The sequence below is a fragment of the Macaca mulatta genome, chromosome 9 (assembly GCF_049350105.2).
Source record: "Macaca mulatta isolate MMU2019108-1 chromosome 9, T2T-MMU8v2.0, whole genome shotgun sequence".
Classification (NCBI taxonomy): Eukaryota; Metazoa; Chordata; class Mammalia; order Primates; family Cercopithecidae; genus Macaca; species Macaca mulatta.
Window position 1 is genome coordinate 7,729,948 of NC_133414.1, and position 25,677 is coordinate 7,755,624.

The following is a 25,677-nucleotide window of genomic DNA, read 5'->3' on the forward strand; positions in this document are numbered from 1 at the left end:
TGAGATCGTGGCCACTGCACTCCAGCCTGGGCGACAGAGCGAGACTGTCTCAGAAATAATAATAATAATAAATCCTTATAAACCCTAAATGCTGAAAGATGATGGCCATCCCCCCATGTGTAATTTAAAATAAAGACAATATCCAGCCATAAATGTAGGGAAGATGAATACATTCCTGAATTTCACTATGGTCATCATTTGGCTCCTTTTTGGAAATACCAAATATCAAGTTCTAAATACCACTGCCACCCAGGGCGGCAAGCATGGACACTGTCTGCACGCCAGTTAGTCCAGCCCTAGACCCGAAAATACCAAGAGCTCCTAAGTCCTCAGGACTGTAGAGCTCCTCAATTCCCAAGCACGCATTGTATTTCTCTGCCCCTGCGAGTCTGTCCTTTAATTTCCCACGTCACTGGGAGTTCCCAGGGTGGGGCCTGCATCTTCATCTTGGTCCCAGCACCCAGCACTGACACGGTGGTCTTCCTACTGCCTCAGCATTTGATGTGGACGCCTCTCGGGCTGGAAGCCCAATCACACTGTGTCCTCCTGTCCTTCCCAGTATTTGTACGTAGATGAAACTGGATAAAATGAACACGGGGAAGGGAACCACAAAGTCACAGGAGAAGCATGGGAAGGGTGGGGAGGACCCAGGCAATCAGAGCCTCAAGTCTTTTCATAACACCCGCCATCTCCTGGCCCTCAATATCATGGCTTTCTGAGCATCTGCATACGGAGACCATTCGCTTTGCTCATTATGCAGGAGTGTGGTCATGTCTACAGATCCTTTGCTGTAGGGGACAGTTCTGGAAGCTGTTCAAGTAGGAAGGCACAGGCGGTAGGAATCATGCCGCAGGCTGCATGATTGGGCGCTTCATGGAAGCCATTTAAGAGCACTTGGCCTCAGCTTACCCATCTGTCAAAGAAGAGGGTGAGCTAAGATTCTCTCCAGTTGGAGATCTGTGCTTCCTAATCGCTTGGATGCTTGTCACACACACTGAGTCTCCAGCCCCTCAGCCTTCCTGGCTAAGTCGGCTGCAGGAAGCAAAAGGAATTCCGCCTGCACCTTTGTCCTTCAAAGACTTTGTCCTGGGCACGTGGCCAGGTATCTCCCTGCACCTCCAGGTCAGACTGGCCACGTTTTCAGGCAAGTGGCAAATGAAGAGGCCATGACCTTGAATTCTCCAGGTGACGTGCTCCTTCGGCTTTGACTCCAGGACTGAAATTTATGTCCAAAAAATGTCAGTGTTGGGATCTAAGCTCTTGAATGCACATTCTAGGTTCTCTCCTATTAAGACAGCTTGGGGCTGGGCGCGGTGGCTCTCACCTGTAATTCCAGCACTTTGGGAGGCCAAGGAGGGTAGATCACTTGACATCAGGAGTTTGAGACCAGCCTGACCAACATGGTGAAACCCCGTCTCTATTAAAAGTATGAAAAATTAGCTGGGTATGGTGGCAGGCACCTGTAATCCCAGCTACTCGGGAGGCTGAAGCAGGAGAATCACTTGAACCTGGGGGGCAGAGGTTGCAGCGAGCCGAGATTGTGCCACTGCACTCCGGCCCAGGCGACAGACCCAAACTCCGTCTCAAAACAACAACAACAACAAAAAGCAAAAATTGCCTATCATTCATAACTGCAGAGGAAGAGTTCCAAGATTCCCAGGTGGGCGGTTGAGACGGTGGGCCAGGACAGCAGGGAGACAGACACAGGAAGGGACCCCCGGTCTGTGGAACACCATCCCACTCACTGTAGCTCCCTGCTGGCAGTGTGCATGACTCTTGGTGGTATCTTGTGTGGGGGTCTGAGCTAGGGGGCCTGGCCCCAGGAATGTCACAGGTTCTGGCTGGGGCAGCCACAAGGTGTCTGAAGAGTAGAGGGTTTGGTCATCCTGGCGCTTCCGCAAGCAGCCTCTCCAGCTGTGGCTCCGGAAGGTGCTCTGACATGACAGTTCAAAAGCACACTTCCCCCTGGCCTGGGCTTCAACACTCACTTGTCAGAAAGTGAGGTCCTGTATGCCCCAGTCCTCAGCCAGAGGAGCAGGAAGCAGATTGCCCAGAGGCCGTGGCCCCTTGCATTGGTGAGGACACTGGGGTGCTACCTCTGTTTGAGGGGTGACTGACAAGTGTGCTTTCTTAGGGTGGAGTTGGTCTGGTGTCGTGACTGTCTGCTTGAGATACTGACCCCTGGCGATCAGATTCTGGAAGTCCCCTCCTGAGGCTGCTGAAGTCATTCCAGAGGCTTGTCCAGCCATGGGAGTGGAGAAAGATCCAATCAGGCAGGCAGGGGCGAGCAGGAAGTCGGGAGGGTGCCCTCTCCCCTCCCCGAGAAGTGTGGACTTTCAAAAGGAAGCGAGAAAGAGGAAGGTCTTGCCTAGGCATGGGGTAGACCTGTTGGATGCAGGCGGACTTCAGGGAAAGCCGGTCCTCAGCGCCATGGTGCTGTGACTGTCGGGCGGCAGGCGTTGGCTCACAGCCATGGTGGGGACGCCTTGTTTCTCAGAAGGACAGAAATGCACTCCCGCAGCTCTTGTTCCTGGCTTCACATTAGAATTAACTGGGGAGCTTTAAAAAAAAAAACCTGATGCCCCAGAAATTCTGATTTGATAGTTTCTGCCTTGATGCTTAGACAAAAAATGTCCTGAAACAGTACTTAACATCAGACAATACTGTACATGCTGTTTTCTAGTCTGTTCCATTTCATTAAGAAAGATTCTGGTCTTATTCCAGTAAATTGATTTCAAGGCCACTAATGGGTGGTGACCCACACTTTTGAGACGCCTGTTCCGGGCATCAGCTCCCACTGCAGAGGCTGGGGAGCCGGACAGCTCCCTTCCCAAGCTCTGCAGTGGGAACTGATGCCTGGAACAGTTCCTGCAGCCGGTCTCCAGTGTGAGTCACGTCCTGCGGCAAGTTCTGGGTGGTCCAAGTGAGGCAGAAGCCTTGCGGGGGGCTTTACCCGTCCACACTGCTGTGGAGCCTCTGACCCTCCATGGAGGCTTTCCGAGCCAGGCAGCGGGGGAGGAAGCGTCTGGTAGGAGGGTGGAAGGCATCACGATAACTAGCCACCCGCAAGGGCCAAATCTCTCTGGGACGTTTGCACAAGGAACATTCTGAACCCACGAATAAAGGAGGGCTGCAGATCTTGTAGTTGAGGAAATTCAGTAGAAAAGCAAGAAATGTATGGCCAGGTGCAGTGGCACACACCTGCAGTGCCAGCTACTCGGGAGGCTGAGGTGGGAGGATCGCTTGAGCCCAGGAGAGCAAGACTGGCCTGACCAACATGGTGAAACATAGTGAGATCCTGTCCCTACAAATAAAAAAATTTAAAACTTAGCTAGGTGTGGAGGCATGTGCCCGTAGTGCCAGCTACTTGGGAGGATGGGTGGGAGGATTGCCTGAGCCTGGGAAGTTGAGGCTGCAGTGAGCCTTCATTGTACCGCTGCACTCCAACCTGGGCAACAGAATGAGACCTTGTCTTTAAAAAGAGAAAGAAGAGGCTGGGCACGGTGGCTCATGCTTGTAACCCCAGCACTTTGGGAGGCTGAGGTGGGCAGATCACCTGAGCTCAGGAGTTCGAGACCAGCCTGACCAACATGGTGAAACCCTGTCTCTACTAAAAATACAAACAATTAGCTGGGCGTGGTGGTGGGTGCCTGTAATCCCAGCTACTCGGGAGGCTGAGGCAGGAGAATTGCTTGAACTAGAAGGTGTTGAGCCGAGATCGTGCCACTGCACTCCAGCCTGTGTGACAGAGCGAGACTCTGTCTCAGAAAAAAAAAAAAAAAAAGAAAAGAAGAAAGAAGAACAAAGAAAAGCAAGAAATGCAATTGAAAGGCCGATGGGCTGCCCTGTCCTGCGGGTGCCTACCCTCATCTGTGATGTCACTGAAGTCACTTCCATAAGCTCTTAAGTCCTTCAGCAGTACCCAGTAGGCCAGGGGCGGGTGTAAGTGCAGAGGCTGCGGCAGTGAACAAAACGGACAAACCCCGGCCGTGGAGCTTCCGTGTGAATGGGGTAAGCCTGCGTGGCTTTGTCCTTGGTAGATACTTTGAGTGGCTGGTAGGAGTTCATGGTGACCTCCCTGGGCTGGTGAGCAGTGAATGCTGCATGTGTCAATGGATGTGAATGCCAAGAAGAAAATAACTCAGGAAAGAGGAGGGAGAGGGGCTGGGGATGGTGGCTCATGCCTCTGATCCCAGCACTTTGAGAGGCCGAGGCTGGCGGATCACCTGGGGTCAGGAATTCGAGACCAGCCTGTACAACAGGGTGAAACCCCATCTCTAGTGAAAATACAAAAATTAGCTGGGTGTGGAGGCAGGCACCTGTAATCCCAGCTACTTAGGAGGCTGAGGCAGGAGAATTGCTTGAACCTGGGAGGTGAGGTTGCAGTGAGCCGAGATCGCGCCATTGCACTCCAGCCTGGGAGACAGAGCAAGCCTCCATCTAAAAAAAAAGAAGGCAAGTCAGGGACAGGGAGGGAGGATTGTGGTTGCACACAGGATGGTAACTCCAGGGGACATTTGGACTGAGGCTGAGGGGAGTGAGATAGCAGACAGTGCCATTGGCTCAGGAGTGTGTCCAAATGGGGAGGTGTGAGGCAAAGGTCCGGTGGCCAGAGCGGCTGAGTGCGGGAGGAACCTGCGGGCCAGCACTGCTGCTGCAGGATGAGGGTGGAAGCCACGTGGATGCAGGCCTAGGAAGGGAGTGGCGGCTCAGCAGGTCCTCATCTGCCACGGTAGGGCCTTGTTTGGCCTCTCACCTGGAGACCCAAAGGCCTGGGAGGGTTTTGGTGGAGGTGTGGGCTGAATTAATTTTTTTTTTTTTTTTTTTTTGAGACAGGGTGCCGCTCTGTTGCCCAGGCTGGAGTGCAGTGGCACGTTCCTGGCTCACTGCAACCTCTGCCTCTAGAGTTCAAGCGATCCTCCTGCCTCAGCCTCCCGGGCAGCTGGGATTACAGGTGCACGCTACCGTGCCCAGCTAATATTTTTGTATTTTTAGTAGAGACGGAATTTCACCATGTTGGTCAGGCTGGTCTTGAACTCCCGAGCTCAAGTGATTTGCCCACCTCGGCCTCCCAAAGTGCTGGGATTACAGGCACAAGCCACCGTGCCTGGTGGGCTGAATTAACGTGATACCATCAAACGTCTCCACCACGTGTGGCTGCTCTCCTGCGAGCAGATTGTGGGGTGGTGGGGGAGGCAGGGAGACCAGGTGGGAGTCTCTGGGCCTGCTGCAGGTGGCTGGGATCAGGGTGGTGTTGGGGGTGGCTGGATTCTGAATATATTTAGGAGGCAGAGGCGGCGGGATTAGATGGATTCGCTGTAGGGTGAGAGAGAGTGAATCATGGGTGGCTCCCCCAGCTGCCTTCTGTCTGATCTGGGGAGACGCTGGGAGCGAGGTGGCCAAGGTGGTCGAGGCCTGGGTTGTAGTGCGCTACGGAGAGCCCGCACTGCCACAGCAGCTGCACCTCCTCCAGGCCCCGTCCTTGGTAGAGGCTGTGAGTGGCCCATAGGAGGTCACGGTCACCTCCCTGAGCAGCTCTGTTTCTGTCCCTGGTTCAAAAGGATGGGACCCAGTAAGCAGCCTTCCAGAAAAGTCCACTATGCCCCGGGTCAGTCATCAGACAAAGCCGTTTCAAGAAGAAAATGACTTGGACAATGGGGGCTGATGCTCATCCCCACCGGCAAAGAATTCCAAAAAGTTCTGAGGGGTTTACTCCGGGCACTGAGCATGCTCTCTTCCAAGCTGGGAGAAAAGCACTTATGAGTTTTTTCACTTTCCCAGTGTTTCCACGTAAATACTACACAATTGCCAACCAAATGTCTGTCCTTCCCTCTGTTTCCATAAATGTCAAGGGCTCCATTGTAAGGGGGAAGCATGAACCCGCACTCCAAGAGGGCTTCCTGAACAGACTCCACCCAGGCACCTGCTGACCGGGTTCGCTTCCAAATCAGGGTACCGGCTCTTCCTGGTTTGTCCAGATTTCCCTGGTTTTAACCTTGACAGTCAGGTCACCCCTACCTCCAGCTAACCCTCATGCCACAGGCTTGTTGAAAGTTAGATGGCCTCATTTTAGAAAAATAGATTTAAAAACCTCATTCGTGTTTGAACACAAAAAGAAAGAATAAGAAAGTAGGCTTTAGGGCTCTGGGCTACTGGCTTGAAACTTTGGAAGATATTTTTCTTTCTTAAAATGTTTTTATGTTTAGGAGATACTAGTGCAGATTTTCTCCATGCATATAGTGAACATCCTACTCAATAGGCAGTTTTTCAACCCTCAGCCCCCTACAATCCTCCCACCTTTTGGAGTCTCCAGTGTCTATTATTCCATCCTGTGTGTCCGTGTGTTACCCATTGTTTAGCTCCCAACGAAGAGATATTATATATATGTACATATATACATGCATGTATGTGTGTGTATTTTTAGAGACAGCATTGTGATCTGTCTCCCAGGCTGGAGTGCAGTGGCACGATCATGGCTCACTGCAACCTCCACCTCCCAGGCTCAAGCAATCCTCTTGCTTCAGCATCCTGAGTAGCTGGGACCACAGGTGTGTGCCACCACAGTCTGCTTTTTTTTTTTTTTTTTTTTTTTTAACTTTTTGTAGAGACAAAGTCTCCTTGTATGGCCCAGGTTGGTGTCCAACTCTTGGGCTCAAATGATCCTCCCACCTTGGCCTCCCAAAGTGCTGGGATTATAGGCGTGTGTCACCACGCCCAGCCTCCAAAGAAGAGCAAATTCTCTTTTTATTTAATTTAATTATTTAATTAATTAATTTTTATTTATCTTTTTTGAGATGGTATCTTGCTCTGCTGCCCAGGCTGTAGTGCAGTGGCAGAATCTCGGCTCACTGCAACCTCTGCCTCCCAGATTTTAAGTGATTCTCCTGCCTCAGCCTCCCAGTACCATCATGCCCGGCTAATTTTTGTATTTTTAGTAGAGATGGAGTTTTGCCATGTTGGCCCGTCTGATCTTGAACCCCTGACCTCGTGATTCGCCCACCCTGGCCTCCCTAAGTGCCGGGATTAGAGTTGTGAGCCACCGTGCATGGCTCAAATTCTCTTTTTAAAGTATCCGAGCTGGGTGTGGTGACTCATGCCGGTAATCCCAGCACTTTGGGAGGCCGAGGCAGGTGGATCACCTGAGGACAGAAGTTCAAGGCCAGCCTGGGCAACATGGCAAAACCTCTTCTCTACTAAAAATACAAAAATTAGCCGGGCGTGGTGGCAGGCACCTGTAATCCCAGCTACTCGGGAGGCTGAGGCAGGAGAATCGCTTGATCCTAAGAAGTAGAGGTTGCAGTGAGCCAAGATTGTGCCACTGCACTCCAGCCTGGGCCACAGAGTGAGACTCTGTCTGAAAAGAATAAAAATAAATGATAAAAAATTTTAAAAAGCAATTCTGCCAGACTTAGTAGAAAATGGAAACAAGGATTTTATCATCAACTTGCTGCCTCATAATAACAGCAAAGGAATCTGAATCTGTAAATAGCTGTGTTTTCTTGTGAAAACATTCTAGAAGTTGAATGTCATCCGTTTATAAGAAATGAGTCAGCATGTGGTCCCCCAAGAATCCCGTCTGCTGTTGTCACAGCATTTCCCGGGTCCTGTTTATAAATGGGGTATGACAAAGGGAAGCCACTTCAGGCTGAAATCATCTTTTGTTCAAATCCTGGATTATAGAAAGGCTTTTTCATTGTGACTTCAGTGAAGCGGAAGGTTATGTTATCATGACTGTTTTATAGGAAATGGATTTCTCAACCTTATAAAACTTTGGAAACTTCATTATTTTGAATGAGTAACATGTAACACACGGCATAACAGTAAATCCTAATCCACGATACGGAAAAACTGACTTGACTGAGTAAGCAGGCAGTCCATTGTTTCTCTGTGGCTGTGTTCTTTTCTCTGGCTTCTGTGAGCAATAACTGAATGACTGGTAAAGCCTTTTAAAAGTCAGGCAGTGTGTAACAAAAGGAAATAAAGAAATTTCACCTCTTTAGTGATCAGGAAAATGCAGATTGAGACCAAAATGAAGACACGTTTCACTTTGTGTGCTGGGTAGAAATGAGGAAGTCTGATGGCTTTCAGCGGCGACAGAATGTGGACCACAAAAGCCCCTCACACATTGCTGGTGGGCCTATAAGTGGTACAAATGCCTTGGCGGCAGTTTGGTCTTTTCTTTGGTGTAAAGTTGAAATTCATATACTTTGGCTAGGTGCGGTAGCTCACGCCTGTAATCCCAGCACTTTGGGAGGCTGAGGCAGGTGGATCACCTGAGGTCAGGAGTTCAAGACCAGCCTGGTCAACATGGTGAAACCCCATCTCTACTAAAAATACAAAAAATTAGCCGGGCATGATGACACACACCTGTAGTCCCAGCTACTCCGGAGGCTGAGGCAAGAGAATTGCTTGAACCTGGGAGGTGGAGGCTGCAGTGAGCTGAAATCGCAGCGCCACTGCACTCCAGCCTGGGCAACAGAGCAAGACTCCATCTCAAAAAAAAAAAACATCTTGAAACCAGCAGTACCACTCCTAGTATTGCTGATGCTCACACAGTCATGTTCATAGCAGCACTCTCATAGAAAAACCTTTACACAGCACAAAGGCACTTTGACAGGAGGATAAATTATTCTTAGTATATTCACACAAGGCAATATTATAAATAAGCTACACTCAAATAGACAGCAACTCTCAATATTGTTGATGACTATTAAAAAAATCCCAAAACAGGCCAGGCGCAGTGGCTCTTGCTTGTAATCCCAGCACTTTGAGAGACGGAGGTGGGCAGATCACTTGAGGTTAGGAGTTCGAGATCAGCCTGCCCAACATGGTGAAACCCTGTTTCTACCAGAAATACAAAAATTAGCCAGGTGTGGTGGCAGGCACCTGTAATCCCAGCTACTCGGGAGGCTGAGGCAGGAGAATCGCTTGAACCTGGGAGGCGGAGGTTGCAGTGAGTCGAGATCGTGCCACTGCACTCCAGCCTGGGTAACAGAGCGACACTTTGTCTCAATTAAAAAAAAAAAAAAAAGAATGAAAGGAAAAAAAGCTCCGGACGTTGTGGCTCACACCTGTAATCCCAGCACTTTGGGAGGCTAAGGCAGGTGGATTACCTGAGATCAGGAGTTTGAGACCAGCCTGACTAATATGGAGAAACCCGTTTCTACTAAAAATACAAAAAAATTAGCTGGGTGTGGTGGTGCATGCCTCTAATCCCAGCTACCTGGAAGGCTGAGACAGGAGAATTGCTTGAACCCGGGAGGAGGAGGTTGCAGTGAGCCAAGATTACACCATTGCACTCCAGCCTGGGCAACAAGAGTAAAACTCCATCTGGAAAAAACAAAACAAAACAGCAACAACAACAAAAAAATCAAAATCATTACATATGGTAAGGTACTTTTTATTCTTATTTTTTTTGAAACAGGGTCTTGCATTGTCACGTAAGTGATCCCCCCACCTCAGCCTCCCCAGTTGCTTGTGACTTCAGGTGTGTGCCACCATGCCTGGCTAATTTTTTTTTTTTTTAATAGAGACGAGGTCTTGCCATCTTGCCCAGGCTGGTCTTGAACTCCTAGACTCAAGCAATCCTCCCGCCTCAGCCTTTCAGAGTGCTGGGATTACAGGCATAAGCCACCATGCCCAGCCTACGATACTTTTTAAAATAAAATTAAAACAACTAAAACTCAACAATGCTTTTTAGGAGTATATACATAATAAAACGATACATTTTTACAAGATTCAGGATAATGGTTACTTCCATTTGAAGGCAGGCAGAAGCAGAGGATGGGGGAACATACAAAATATATGTCACTTAATGTCAATAATTGAGATATCAACTGGCTGATGGAGTCATAGTCGTCTGTTATATGAAACAAGCAAATACAAAAGAGGGCCATTCAGGCATCAGTGATGAGAGCCTGAGATGAGGCGAGGACCGTGATTGCTCCAACATCCTCTCTCCCTGAGGTCCAGAAAGCAAGAAAGAATGAGGAGTTTCCCTTTTGACTTGTTACAAGATCAGCAGCTTCCTGGACGCCTATAATCCCAGCACTTTGGGAGGCTGAGGCAGGCAGATCACCTCAAGTCAGGAGTTCCAGACCAGCCTGGCAAACGTGGTGAAAACCCTGTATACTAAAAATATGAAAAAATTAGCTGGGCATGGTGGCACGCACCTGTAATCCCAGCTATTCAGGAAGCTGAGGCAGGAGAATTGCTTGAACCCGGGAGGTGAAGGCTGCAGTGAGCTGAGATCCTGCCATTGCATTCCAGCCTGGACGACAAGAGCAAGACTCTGTCTCAAAAAAAAAAAAAAAAAAAAAAAGGAGGATGAAGCAAATATGGTAAAATGTTAATAATTGGTGAATCTGGGTGAAGATATATGGAGAGATTCTTTGTACTACTTAAAAATTTTCTAAATTTGAAATTGTGTCAAAATGAGAAGTTAAAAGAGAAACAACAAGTCACTTTTCCAGTCATCTCCTAACCCTGATTCATTTGGCCTCTTTTTTAACTTCTTTATTATTATTTTTTATTTTTTTTGAGACTGAGTTTCACTCTTGTAGCCCAGGCTGGAGTGCAATGGTGCAACCTCCGCTTCTCGGGTTCAAGCGATTCTCCTGCCTCAGCCTCCCGAATAGCTGGGACTACAGGCGCCTGCCGCCATGCCCAGCTAATTTTTGTATTTTTAATAGAGGCGGGGTTTCGCCATGTTGGGCAGGCTGGTCTTGAACTCCTGACCTCAGATGATCCACGCGCCTTGACCTCCCAATGTGCTGGAATTACAGGCGTGAGCCACGGCGCCCGACCTCATTTGGCCTCTTCTTTCTGTTGCTCAAACACTCAAGACTCATGACTCAGGGCCTCTGCAAGTTCCCCCTGCCTGGAGCGGTGATAAGGTGACACTTTAACAGCAATCTGAGGATCCCATTTGTTTGGGTCATTTGTAAAGTTAACTTTTCCCATTTGTAACAAACAAATTATCTGTGGAGGGCTCCTTTGCAATCACTCACAAAGTGTGAATAAAATATCCTGTTCCCAATAATCTTTATAAAATATTTAAAATGTATTATTTCATTTCATTTCGTCATGTCCTTGAGTCAGAGATATATGTGTATATATACATGTGTGTACATATATACATATATACACACACACATATATATGCACATGCATATATATAGAGAGAGAGAGAGAGAGAGAATCTCGCTTTGTCACCCTGGCTGGAGTGCAGTGGTGCCATCAGGACTTGCTGCAGTCTGGAATTCCTGTGCTCAATCGATCCTCCCACCTCAGCCTCCCGAGTGGGTGGGATTACAGGTGCGTGCCACCATGCCTGGCTAATTTTTTCATTTTTAATTTTTTAGAAACAGGGTCTCACTATGTCGCCCAGGGTGGTCTTTAATTTCTAATGTAAAAATTTTTAATTGTGGTAAATACACTCATAATTTACCATCTTCAACATTTTTAAGTATACAGCTCAGTAGTGTTAAATACATTCACAGTGTTGTGCAACCATCACCACCATCCATCTCTAGAACTTTTTCATCCTGCAGAACTCAAACTCTGCACCCATTAAACAATAACTCTCATTCTTCACAATCCCCAGCTCCTGGCAGCCACCATTCTTTCTGTCTCTGAATCTGACTATTCTAGGGAACTCATGTGAATGGAATCTTACAATATTTGTCTGTTTGTGCCTGGCCTATTTCACTTAGCATCATGTGCTCAGGGCTCATTCATGTTGTAGCATCGGTCAGAATTTCCATCCTTTTTGAGGCGGAGTAATATTCTGCGCGTTTACTCACATTTTGTGTATCCACTCATCTGTTGATGGACACGTGGATTGCTCTACCTTCTGGCTGTTGTCAAAAATGCTGCTGCAAACATGGGTCTACAAATATCTCTTTGAAATCTTGCTTTCAATTATTTTGGGTATGTATATACAAGGAATAATCTTTTATTCAATAGTTTTAGCGTCTATTGATGATTCTTGATTGAAACACTTATTATCAGAGTGTCCGTAAAATGGCTATTTACCACTTTTGTCATTCCTTCCACATTTATTAGTTGGCATCCTTTTGTAAAGAAGCTCTTTCCTGCCCATCCTCCCTTTTTCTAGCTTTAATTTCATCATCATTATTAATAGTAGTAATAGTACCAGTGTGAACTCGGGGATTTTTAAAATTATGATTGCATGTGTTAGAATCCATTCTTGACATACTCAATTGGTGCTCAAGCCACTCCTAGTTTGGCTGAGAACCCTTTCAGGCTGTCCGCTGTGTCCTTGACACGTCCCTTCAGCTTTTGAACTCTGTCTTAGCTCCTGTTCCAGGCTCCTTGTGTCCTCCCCAGTCTCGGCCTTGGGATCAGCCACTCCTCCAAGGAGACCTGGGGACTTTCAGTGGAGGATGGTCCTTAGAAGGCTGGATCTGGGCTTTTGTGTGCCTCTTCTTGCTACCGGAGTGTCCGTGTTTCCAGGGCCTTTTCCACGGATGGAGCTGGGAAACATTTTAAAATTGTAAATTCAAACGGATCAGTTATTCCAGTCCAGCAGCACAGAGTTCTTCCTCTTCTTCCTCCGTCCCATAATTATATCTTTCATTTGCTTTCTGTGTTTTACCTAGGAATGTTGTCTTCATCTTGAATCTCCTTTGCTACTGGCTGTACTCATTAGCAACATAAAATTCCTCGTGATAACCTCTGACCCCCATCCTATGTGTGATGACACGGAATAGGAGATCAGACCTGCACTGCACAGGTGGGGGCCAAAACCAAGCCTCCCGGGGCTTAAAAAAATATCTGCAGAGATGGGCGAGTCTGGAAGGGAGCTCCCCCACAAATATTTTAGGTTCCTTCTATCGTTCTCAATCATTGCACGAGTGTATATTACTTTTTTAATAACAAAAAGGAACTTTTAAGGTAACCCCCCACAACCCTATATAGACTGGATGTCAACCCTTTTGTCCTAGATACACCTGGAGCCTGGCGTCGTGGGGACAGAGGCAGGTCCCTGTGCTGAGGGCGGTGAGACAGGGCGGGCATGCGGGGGGACCCAGCTGGGAGCTCGGGGGAGGGCCAGACGGGACACCAGCTCCCGGGAGCCCCGCTCTGGGCACGGTGCGCGCCCCCACACCCCCATTGCACCCCGCGTCTGCTCCCTCCAGGGTGCGCGACCCCACCCCCCCATTGCACCCCGCGCCTGCTCCCTCCCGGGTGCACTTCGGGCGCCTAAGCCAGCTTGGTCCTGGCCCCAGGAGCAGCTGCAGGTCCGACGGGGGCGTGGCGGAACCGGCAGGGGCGTGGCCTGGGGATGGTTCGCTCGGATTGGCTGTTGTCCGCGGCGCACGAGCCGGTCAGCGCGCGCCCCGCCCCTCCTGGGCCGTGCGGCACGCCGCGTTCACGTGCGGTCGCACACCCTCCCGGCGTGCCCCGCGCCTCCCCAGCCTGCCCTGCGGCGACTGTCCAGCTCGTGAGCTAGGCGTGGATCGGGCGCTGGGTCCTCTGCGCTCTGGGGCTTTGAGGTTGTGTTCCCGGCAACGGATGTTTTCCGAGAAGGCCTGGGAGCGGCTGTAAATAATACCCGAGAGGAAATAGGCCCGGCAGGTGTTTTTGCGAGTCCCGGAGTTGGGTGGGGCTGCGGCGGGCTTGCAGGCCGCGGAAGAGGAAACAGACTAGAAAGGCTTTAGGCGTGTGGACTCTGCGGGGCGGCTCGGGAGGGCAGCCCCTTTCCCTCTGGGTTGAGGGCGCCGGAGAAGTGGACGGCACACCCCCTCCCCGCGGGAGGATGCGGGACCGGGGCGGGTCCGCGGTGGAGGCGCCGCCCAAGCTCTCTGAGCCCCCGGGGACCGCTCCTATCCCCCGGTATGGGACCCAGACCCCCTGAGGACCTCGTATGCACTGGGTCTGTGGCTCCATCTGAATCTTCACGAAGAGGGCCTGCAGTGAATTTGGGGAGAGTGAGTGAACCGGTGAAGGGTCAGGAAATAAGTCTCATGAGGCATGGTTGAAGAACTGGGGATGTTTAACCCAGCCATGGCAGGACGAGGGACACTTGACTCCTGTTTGGAAGTATTTGAAAGACTTCTGAAGGGGGCCAGCTGCTCCACACCTGTGGGTATTTATCGTCAGGTGGGAGGAGAGACTGAGAAAACAAGTAAGGCACAGAGACAAAGTATGGAGAAAGAACAGTGGGCCTGGGGGACCGGCGCTCAGCATACGGAGGACCCGCACCCGCGCTGGTCTCTGAGTTCCCGCAGTATTTATTGATCATTATTTTTACTATCTTAGTGAGGGGAATGTAGCAGGGCAACAGGTGGGGAGAAGGTCAGTAGGGAAACGTGAGCAAAATAATGTGTATCATGAATAAGTTCAAGGAAGGGTACTGTGCCTGGATGTGCGCGTAGGCTACATTTGTTACTCTTTACCCAAACATCTCAGTGTAGGAAAGAGTAATAGAGCAGTGTTGCTGCCAGCGTATCTTGCCTCTAGCCACGGGGCGGCTTTCTCCAATCTCAGAATAGAACGAATGGGAATATTCGGCTTTACACCCAGATATTCCATTCCCAGGGAGGAGCCGGAGACAGAAGCCATCCTCTTAGCAAAGAGGCCTCCTTCTTTCACTACTCCTCCTCAGCACAGACCCTTTAGGGCTGTCAGGCCGTCGGGCTGGGGGACAGTCAGGTCTTTCCCTTTCCATGAGGGCATATCTCAGGCTGTCTCAGTCGGGGGAAACCTTGGACAATACCCAGGCTTTCTTGGGCAGAGGTCCCTGCGGATTTCCACAGTGCATTGTGTCCCTGGGTAATTGAGAATGGAGAATGGCGATGACTTTTACCAAGCATACTGCCTGCAAACATATTGTTAACAAGGCACATCCCTAAATCCATTAAACTTTGATTTAATACAGCACATGTTTCTGTGAGCATAGAGTTGGGGCTAAAGTTACAGGTTAACAGCATCTCAAAGCAGAAACAATTTTTCTTAGTACAGGGCAAAATGGAGTTTCTTATGCCTTCTTTTTCTTTATAGACACAGTAACAATCTGATCTCTCTCTTTTCCCCACAACTTCCTTATGAGGAAGAGGCTAGGCTTTTCATTCTGCCTCCGGGCACAAAACAGACTTTTTCCCAGGTGGAGAATTTCAGGTCAGTTACACAGAGCCAGGCAGGGATGAACATGTCTGGCATTCTCTGCTGGAGCCAGGTGTTTACCTATGTTAGTGGGAGAATAGTGGAGCTCAGATGCGAAGTCTCGTCTGCCAGACTCCAAAGGCCTTGCCTTTTCTTGATGCCTGTATTTTTTTGTAAATGTTTAAGTTCAGAGGTACAAGTTCAGGTGTCCAGAGATCCACCCGTCTTGGTCTCCCAGAGTGCTGGGATTACAGGTGTGAGCTACCGCGATGGGGTTTCGTCATTTTGGCCAGATTGGTCTCAGACTCCTGACCTCAAGTGATCCACCTGCCTTAGCCTCCCAAAGTGCTGGGATTACAGGCATGAGCCACCACCCGGCTCAGTATTTTTTTTTCTGAGTCTCTTCCTCCTTCCACCTGATGCATCTGTTTTAGTGGAATGGGTTCCTTTGTGAACAGTGATGTTGCAATTATTCATGAAGTAATAAAGTGTTTGTGTATTGATTGATTTCTTTGGACTGGAGGGTTTGTCCAGCCCTGTTGAGCTTTATCATTGTCTACTTCAGGGGAAGAGGGAGATTGTCGCTGGTCAGAGGAGAATGCCAGGGCTACTCTTAGATGGAGGCAGCCTTCCATCTCACCAGCAAGTTGGATCTTGAGTAGTACCTGTTTCTGGCCCATTGCCCCTTTAACAAGGGGCACAGATGCCCTTGGACTTGCTAAAAGAATAATCATGACTTTGAATTTAACAAACATGGTCACGGTATTGCACTGCCATCCACCTTTCCCACTTCTCCTAGCCCCTGTTCTTCTCCTCCTCTTCTTCCTCCTCCTCCTTTTCCTTCTCCTTCTCCTTCCCCTTCTCCCTTCTCCCTTCTCCCTTCTCTCTTCCTCTTCTCCTTTTATTTTTTTTTGAGATGGAGTTTGGCTCTTCTTGCCCAGGCTAGGGTGCAATGGTGTGATCTCAGCTCCCCGAAACCTCTGCCTCCTGGGTTAAAGCAGTTCTCCTGCCTCAGCCTCGCCGAGTAGCTGGGATTACAGGCATGCGCCACCGTGCCCGGCTAATTTTGTATTTTTAGTAGAGACGGGGTTTCTCCATGTTGGTCAGGAACTCCCGACCTCAGGTGATCCGCCCGCCTCGGCCTCCCAAAGTGCTGGGATTACAGGCATGAGCCACCTTGCCTGGCCTCCTAGCCTTTCTTTTTTTGCAAACCTGACACTCCTCCCCTCCACCCCATATGCCTAGACAAGGCCATCTGTAGGACTCACACAGGAAGAGCTGAGGACTGGAGGAGTGAGTAACTTTTACCTGAGTACGTTTCAACCCTCCAGGTAGTACCAGGTACAGTATTCTGAGAAGTCGGGAGGAAAACGCCTGTGCTGGTCTCATTCAGCTCTGCGGCCCTCAGTGTCCATCTGATACTGAGTCTGTAGTGAGGATGCATAACAGGGTAACCGTCTCTGAGCTCCTGGATTCATTTGCCTAATTAATAGCTTCATACTTTTCTCTGCAGAGAGGAACACTTTAGGAGTCTCTTTTTTGTCTCTGCCACATTTATTAAATTGTCACATTTTAACACATTTTAAGCCATTTTAACATCTCTCGGGAGAAGGTAAGAGCTGTGGAATGTGTGTAAAGAGACAGTATCTTGTTCTTCTTGGATCCCTGTCTAGCAGGTGTGATAACAGTTTCTTATCAAGAACCCAGCCAGACAATTACCAGCCAAACCCTCTTCCTCCATTGGATTATGTGAGGCAGCAACCCTTATCTGGTGGCCTCTCTGCTCCGAGCAGGTTGTGGAGCTCCAGAAGATCTCTCTGATAATCCTCTTTCCTTCCTTTCAAGGGATCTCCTGGATTATTCATCCTCAACTTGGGTCTTCTTCCTCTGCTCTGCCCTGAGGTGTTAGGGAATTGAATATCTATGGAGGTAGCCAGCCCAGCCCTGAGCGACACTGTAGAGAAGGTAGAGAAGGTGAAATTTTGTTTCTTTGCCTGTTTCTGGTCCTTTGTCTGTTGCTAAGTCCCTAGGTCTTTCCTGGTTTCTTCTAAGTCACATCCTCAGATTCTTCATCTACGTCATCTCTAAATGATAGATAGTAGCTCAGTTTGCATTTTAATTGATAGCTGAGATCTTTAACTCCAGAGATGCTATCTAACAATTTAGGGACAGGTTAAATCACATTGTCTTCCTTCCCTAGCCTGCCCCACTCTCCAACCCCAGCATTTTCATACAGAAAGGCAGCTTAGGTAGGGGTGACTGGAGGCAGTGGGAGGCTGGTGGAAGATGAGGTAGTGAGTCCTGGAATCCTCCACTTTGCTCCCACTTGCTGAGCGAGGGTCCTGGCCACCCACCCTGACCATGCTTGTATTCATGAGCCGTCCTAGAATGTCTGCCTCAGGCTGGCAGCTGAGGATGCCAGGGGGCAAGGCAGCACGGGGGCTTCAGTCAGCCTTCCTGGGTTCTGATGCCACCTCCACCACTGAGTAGCTGTGTGACCTTGGAGAATTTCCCAAACATCTCTGAGCTTCAGTTCCCTAATGTGTCAAGCTTATGCAGTTGTGAGGATTACACGAGCAGCTAAGCACAAAAGGCTTCTACATGGCCTAGTAGAATATCAGGATCCCACCTTGCTTGTGGCCACTGGAGACCCTATTATAGTCCAGAGTGCTTCCTAAGTGGGCCTTATGATTCCTGTCTTAAAGGAACTCTCTGCCCAGCAATGACAACTTGGCTGTTGCTACCACCATTATGCATGAGTTTAACTGGCCAGAAAATGGGATGGGATGGTCCGCACAGCAGCTGCCCACTCACAGGTGCTGAGTGTATTTGCAAGTCTGTTTGAGCCCTTAACATTCAGGCCTGGGGATGAATGTGGGTGAGTGCGGGCAATAAGAGCGAGGCAGCTCTAGTGGTCTGACGTATTCAAGGCACTTCCACAGAATCCATCTGCCCAGACAGCCTCCTAAAGTCCTTCGCTGAGTGCCTCTCCTTCCTATCCCCCTAAAAGTTATATAAAAGTCCCCACTCCTTATACTTTTCTTTTTTTTTCCTTTTGAGCCAGAGTCTCGCTCTGTCACCCAAGCTGGAGTGCAGTGTCATGATCTCAGCTCATTGCAACCTCACCCTGGTTCAAGCAATTCTCCTGCCTCAGCCTCCTAAGTAGCTGGGACTACAGGCGTGTGCCACCACGCCTGGCTAATTTTTTGTATTTTTAGTAGAGACGGGGTCTTGTCATGTTGGCCAGGATGGTCTCGAACTCCTGACCTCAGGTGATCCACCCACCTCGGCCTCCCAAAGTGCTGGAATTACAGGTGTGAGCCACCGCGCCCAGCCTTCTTACACTTTCTTGACACAGTGGATCTGCTTGGGTGGCAGGTGCACCTACCTGGGGGAGAGCATGTTTTCTGTTCTTTTTTTTTTTTTTTTTTATACTTTAAGTTCTAGGGTACATGTGCACAACGTGCAGGTTTGTTACATATGTGCCATGTTGGTGTGCTGCACCCATTAACTCGTCATTTACATTAGGTATATCTCCTAATGCTATCCCTCCCTCCGTCCCCTCCCCACAATAGGCCCCGGTGTGCGATGTTCCCCTTCCTGTGTCCAAGTGATCTCATTGTTCAATTCCCACCTAGGAGTGAGAACATGCGGTGTTTACGCAGGGAGGATTGTGATTGGGTCTCTGGTGGCTACAAGCAGGGTGGGGGTCTTAATTTTAGTGAGCAAGGGGCATGAATGCTCAGACCTGGGCCACCATGGAGTTGTCGGGGTGTGGGTAGGAGACTGGCCGTCACCTATAAATGCAGAGTAGACTCACTTCCCCCAGGATATTTGACGGTGATCTTGGGCCGTTGCATCTGTTCCTCAGGCCCCGAGGGTTCTCCTCGGATAAGATGGGCGTGAACTTGCTACACTGATGGTGGAGGCAGGTGGCTGAGGAACAGGGAGAGTGTGTCCAGCACTGCCTAAGAATTCAGTGATGTCCGAGCTCAGCAGTTCGAGACCAGCCTGGGCAACACGGTGAAACCCTGTCTCTACTAAAACACAAAAGAAATTACCTGGGTGTGATGGCGGGCGCCTGTAATCCCAGCTACTCAGGAGGCCGAGGCAGGAGAATCGCTCGAACCTGAGAGCCAGAGGTTGCAGTGAGCCAAGATCGTGCCACTGCCCTCCAGCCTGGGTGACAGAGCAAGACTCCATCTCTACAAAAAGAAAAAAAAAAAAAAGAAAAATTAGCCATTGCATGTGGGATACTAAATCATAAGGCGAAACATGTCTTACCTGTCAAAGTTAGAAAGCCACTCCATGCCTAGAATATCTCTGAAGGATACATAACGTGGGTCAGAGCCTTAGCAACAGCAGAGGTTTCCAGTCTGGGGAGAGGGTCCATCTTAACCACCTTGGGGGCTTTTCCAAAATAAACTATGTCTCTGCTGCAGCTCCTCAGTCTTTCCTGCCTCTCCCTCAAGAATGAATTTAAGCCGGGCGCGGTGGCTCACGCCTGTAATCCCAGCAGTTTGGGAGGCCGTGGCGAACTCCTGAGCTCAGGCAATCCGCCTGCCTTGGCCTCCCAAAGTGCTAGGATTACAGGAGAGAGCCACCGCGCCTGGCCTGCAGTGGTTAATTTTACATGTCAAATGGGAGGGTGTTTTGGATGAGACTGACATTGCAACTGGAGAACTCTGAGTAAAGCAGACTGCCCTCCATAATGTGGGCGGGCCTCATCCAATCACTTGAAAAAACAATGGATAAAACAAAAAGACCAGCTTCCCAGAGCAAGAGGGAATTTAACAGCAGACTGCCTTCAAGCTGCATCTGTATCATCAGCTCTCCTGGGTCTCCAGGAGTTCATGCTGCAAATTTTGGACCCGCCAGCCTCCATAATGAGGTGAGCCAATTCTTTATAATGCAACTACACACACACATAAACAGACCCTATTGGTTCTGTGTCTCTGGAGAACCCTAATATACGGACTGACAGGATAGATACCAAACTGAAACAAACATTTCAAGAAACAATAGTTATTTTTACTATATGCAACGTATTGAGATACTTTCTATTCAGTATTATGCTACCTTAATATAGGTGTGTGTTTCTTAATTTGGGTCTTGATCAAACAAGTTAGAAAGCCACTGAAGGCCAGGTGCAGTGGCTCATGCCTGTAATCCCAGCACCTTGCAAGGCCAAGGCAGAAGGATCAGTTAAGGCCAGGAGTTCAAGACCAGCCTGAACAACATAGCGAGACCACCTCCCCACTTCAAAAAAATGTAAAAACTATTCAGACATGGCACACTCCTATTGTCCTAGCTACTTAAAAGGCTGAAGCGGGAGGACCGCTTGAGCCCAGGAGTTCAAGGCTACAGTGAGCTTCGCACTACTGTACTCCAACCTGTGCAACACAGCAAGACCCCGTCACAAAAAAAAGAAAAAGAAAAGAAAAGCAAGCCCCTGGAATTTTTTTCAAGTCTATTTGTATTTATATAATAACAATAATAAACCTGACCCACTAAAAAACAAAACAAAACAAAAAAAGAATTGAGTGATGTCTGCTGGGCTCTCTAGAGGCTTACAAACATGCGGAATCTCTAAAAGTCACTCAGAATTTGGAACTCTAAATTTATGTCTCAGGGTGAAATCCCAGCCCTGAGCTGTATATATGGTAGTGGCCGGGAGGGGAGGGTCTGAGCACCGGGGAAGGACTGGCTTCTGCCTGACTCCTGGTTTTACATTTCTGTAACATTGTTATGTCTTGGATGCGCATTTCCTCAAACCTCTCCCAGGTTCCTTTTGGTTCTGGGTCTAGGATACTGAAGGTTGAAACATTGGGAGCCCGCTGGGCTTGCTCTCTGGAAAGGCTTTACTTTTTCTGTTCCCTATTTGCAGTTCCCTTCAATTAGTAACATTTTGGGACCTTCTTTTGCATTGAATTTCTGGAACTTCTGTTTATGATTATTTTGAAGTGGGGGTGGGAGGACATGCCTGGGCCCACCCCGTGGTTCTTTAATGAAGACGATGGTTTTCCTTTTAAGCAAAAGAACCTTGTTTACCATTTACCAGAACTCTGGAAATAGGTATTTAATCCCAAAACAGAGGTGATGGTGTGTCTAGAAGCAATATTTACCCTGCGTAACTTTTTGGATCGTTTGGTAATCTAGAAACGAGAGAGAACACTAATTGCTTCAACATTAAAGAAACCACCTTCCAGACTCCCTCCCTCCCCCACCCCTCCTGTATGTTTTCTTTCTTGTTCCTCTAAGAAATGAAATATAGAAGACGAAAGTATCAACTGGACTACAGCAGGGTGCAGTGGCCCATGCCTGTAATCCCAGCGCTTTGGGAAGGAGGATTGCCTGAGGCCAGGAGTTTGAGACTAGCCTGGGCAACATAGTGAGGCCTCTTTCCTACAAAAAATTTAAAAAGTAAAAATAAATTTAAACCAGACTAGAAACTTTCAACCACGGAAATCCATGGGGCCATTGAGGTACAAATGGAAAGACCAGGAGCAAAAGTAGAGGGTGGGGACAGTATGGAGTTGGGGACAGTATGGAGGTGGGGACAGTGTATGGAGGTGGAGACAGTGTATGGAGGTGGAGGTGGTGGCTGAAAGCCACTGGGGGCTGTGAGGAGCTAGGTTGGGCTGGGGTGGAATGGCAAGGGCTGGACAGAAAGTGCTTTCAGAAAAGCCCAAGGATAAAGTCCAAAGAGATTAAAGGTTAGAAAAAAAGAAAAGCTCAGGAAGAGGAAGATGACAGGTCCCCAGGGGAACTCTGCCTAATCTAGCAGCTAGGAAGACAGGATACACCTCAGGCCCTTCCTTAGGGCAAAAGGATTACTCCTTGCAGGAAGGAAATATTACAAAGTCTTTCTTGTCTTTTTTTTTTTTTTGAGACAGAGTTTCACTCTTGTTGCCCAGGCTGGAGTGCAATGGTGCAATGGTGCAATGGCGCATTCTCGGCTCACTGCAACCTCTGCCTCCTGGGTGCAAGTGATTCTCCTGCCTCAGCCTCCCGAGTAGCTGGGATTACAGGCATGTAATCCACCACGCATACCACCACGCAACCACGCCTGGCTAATTTTGTATTTTTAGTAGAGATGGGGTTTCTCCATGCTGGTCAGGCTGGTCTTGAACTCCCGACCTCAGGTGATCTGCCCGCCTTGGCCTCCCCAAGTGCTGGGATTACAGATGTGAGCCACCGTGCCTGGCCCTTCTCTATTTTTAACTCATGTTTTAAAATTTTTCTTTTTGTTTTTGGAGACTGTCTCGTTCTGTTGCCCACGTTGAAGTGCAGGGGCATGATCTTGGCTGACTGCAACCTCAACCTCCTGGGCTCAAGGAATCCTCCCAGCTCAGCCTCCCAAGAAGCTAGGACTACAGGCATGTGCTGCCACGCTCGGGTAATTTTATTTTTTGTAGAAATGAGATCCCTCTGTGTTGCTCAGGCTGGTCTCAAACTCCTGGACTCAAAAGATTCTCCTGCCTTGGCCTCCCAAAGTGCCGAGATGACAGGTGTGAGCCACCACTGCTGGCCTAGATTTCTATTTTTTATGTGGAATTTCTATCATGTACATGATGTGTTCGTGCAGTAGCACATGTATATTAGATACAGATAAGTAGGTTGTGGGAATAGTAGTTTGTGATCAGAAAAGGTTTTGGCCGGGCGCGGTGGCTCACGCCTGTAATCCCAGCACTTTGGGAGGCCAAGGCGGGTGGATCACAAGGTCAGGAGATCGAGACCATCCTGGCTAACACGGTGAAACCCCGTCTCTACTAAAGAATACAAAAAATTAGCCGGGCGTAGTGGCGGGCGCCTATAGTCCCAGCTACTCAGGAGGCTGAGGCAGGAGAATGGCGTGAACCCAGGAGGCAGTGGTTGCAGTGAGCTGAGATTGTGCCACTGCACTCCAGCCTGGGTGACAGAGCCAGACTCCGACTCAAAAAAAAAAAAAGGTTTGGATATCTCAGCTCAGAGTCACGATGAGAGTTGGGAGGGAGCCTGCACTTCTCAAACTCAAATGCCTGGGAGTCTTTTGGAGATGGCGTTCAGATGCAGATTCTTGTTCCATAGATCTGGCTGGAGCCTAGAATTCTGCAGCTGGAGGGCTGATTCAGAAAGCATGAGTTGGTGCTTTTCCTCTTTTGCCGCAGTACTCCATTGAGAGTCTTAGTCATGGAGGGAAACCCGAAAACCACCGGTGTCCAGGGCAGATGCTCTGATGCATTCTCCCAGAACACCCTGGGGACTGCGAGAAAGCCCCAGCTGGCTCACTTGTTTGCTGGGATCAGTTCCCATCAGGCATGTGGCTGTGCTTCTTGGTATTGATTTGCTTCTTGGTCCCATGGCTTCTGCAGCCTGCGTCAGGGGAGGGCAAGGTGCCGGTGCAGCCAGAGAGAAGCACGCTCCTTTCCAGGGAGGAGAGGGAGGCGCACAGGCGCGCTTTTTGGAGCAGAGGAGGCCAAGCTGGGTGCAGTTCCTCTGCTGTAGCCCTGAGCTGGGCAGACAGGATACTTTGCTGGCCTTTCCTGACCGCACACTTGTCACTCGGTGACACTGCGACCCGTGTGAGCAAACGTTCAGAAAGCACATTTAAACACTGTTACTTAAAATTGCAACTCCACAGGGCCAGTGTTCTTTTTACGATGTTCCAAATGAGGAAACCGGGGTGCTGAATGATTAAGTGACTTATCCAAGACCACAGGGCTTGCAAATGGCAAGTGGGAGGATTGCTCGAGCCCAGCAGTCTGAGACCAGCCTGGACAACATGATGAGACCCCGTCTCTACAAAAATTAAAACGTTAGCTGGGTGTGGTGGCACATACCTGTGGTTCCAGCTACTTGGGAGGCTCAGGCAGGAGGATTGCTTGAGCTCAGTAGGTCAAGGCTGCAGTGAGCTGTGATTGTGCCACTGCACTCCAGCCTGCGCCACAGAACGAGACTTCATCTCAAAAAAAAAAAAAAAAAAAATGTTCACCTAAGGCAGACAACTTGTCCAGGGAGGACAGAGCTAGATGTTCCTGTGACTGGAATGCTGGGGTGCATCTGTCCTCTGTCCTGAAAGCAGGCTGCTCCATGCTAATCTCCCGCATCTTCAACTCCTATTAGGCCAGTGTCCATTGCAGTAGTCTAGCTCTTCCCAGCATCCCCTGACACAGGATCTGTGTTCCCTTCATGGTTTGGCCTGCGTGTCCTTCTACCTGGGACGTTCACTCTCTCTCAGTTCTGTCCTCATTGTGCCCTACTTGTCTACTTCGGGAACTCTCCTTTACCACTTACCTCACACCTTCCTCCAGGAAGCCCTCCCTGACTATTTAGGCAGAGTTGGAGCCTCACCCTGGGCATTTCCACAGCAGAAACTGTCCCACCACAGCCGTTGCTTGTGGTCATGTCTGTGTTTGCCAGCAGCCCACAAGAGGTCGAGGTGCGGCCTGCAGTCCTCAGCTACTGGGGCCAGGCAGTGCTGTCCTTTCAGCCTGAAGGGGGCACTCAGGAAGAGGCTGTCCACATGTGTGCAACTTTTGTGTGTCCTCTCCATATGGTGACAGCACCGCTTCCTGTGAAGGAGTTGAGCTAGGGGTTGTGCTGAATGCAGAGAACAAGGTACAAACTTAAAGAGGCTTAGGGTGTGGAGGGAAACACACACCCCTTCCCCCACCTATGTATGCTCACATGAAAAGGTGCAGACAAGTCTTTGAGGTAGTGCAGAAAGTGAATGCTCAGAGAACAGCAAGGGAGGGATGTCAGTAGACATGGAGAGAGAAGACAGAGGCAAGGGGGTTTCTGGGTCTCCAGAGATCTGGGGGGCTGGGTGTGGGAAGGTATGTTTTGGGAGAGCAGCAGACCAGCTGCAGGGGTGGAGAGAGAAGGAGGGGAAAGGTTGCTTGGGGCCTCATTGCAGAGGACCTTCCGTGAAGCCTGAGGAGGTTGAACTTGGTCTTAGTGGCAGTAGGGAGCCAGTGATCATTTTTTTTTTTTTGAGACGGAGTCTCACTCTGTCGCCCAGCCTGGAGTGCAGTGGCCGGATCTCGGCTCACTGCAAGCTCCGCCTCCCGGGTTTACGCCATTCTCCTGCCTCAGCCTCCCGAGTAGCTGGGACTACAGACGCTCGCCACCTCGCCCGGCTATTTTTTTGTATTTTTTTACTAGAGACGGGGTTTCACCGGGTTAGCCAGGATGGTCTCGATCTCCTGACCTCGTGATCCGCCCGTCTCGGCCTCCCAAAGTGCTGGGATTACAGGCTTGAGCCACCGCGCCCAGCCCAGTGATCATTTTTGAGCAGGGAAGAAGAGAACCAAAGTACTTACTGTTTTAGGAAGATGAGTCCCCTCTCAGCGAAATGCACAGTGGACAGGAACGGGAGGCGGGGGGAAGAGATGGGGAGTGAGGGCCTGTGGTCTAGGTTCAGCGTTTAGAGTTTAATCCGAACGGACAGTAGGCAAGGAAAGAACATAGATTATGTGTGCAGGAAACCTGATGTGAGTTGGAATTTGGGGACTGACCAGGTGTGGGGATTGGAGCGGCCTGAAGAGGCAAGTTCCAGTAAAAGGA

General features: G+C 49.5%; 1 protein-coding gene across 6 annotated transcripts in view; it reads left to right on the top strand.

Annotated features, from left to right (window-relative positions):
• Positions 1–25,677, top strand: part of PFKFB3 (6-phosphofructo-2-kinase/fructose-2,6-biphosphatase 3) — a 90,820-nt gene that overhangs the window by 7,665 nt on the left and 57,478 nt on the right. For 2 of the 6 annotated variants that reach the window (XM_077945702.1, XM_077945700.1), the window contains exon 1: positions 18,538–20,020. The exons of 3 other annotated variants lie outside the window; for them this stretch is intronic. The gene's annotated coding sequence lies outside the window, so the exon portion shown is untranslated. Of the gene's footprint in view, positions 1–18,537; positions 20,021–25,677 lie in introns of those variants that run through there. One more of the 6 variants, XM_077945705.1, reaches the window with a different exon arrangement.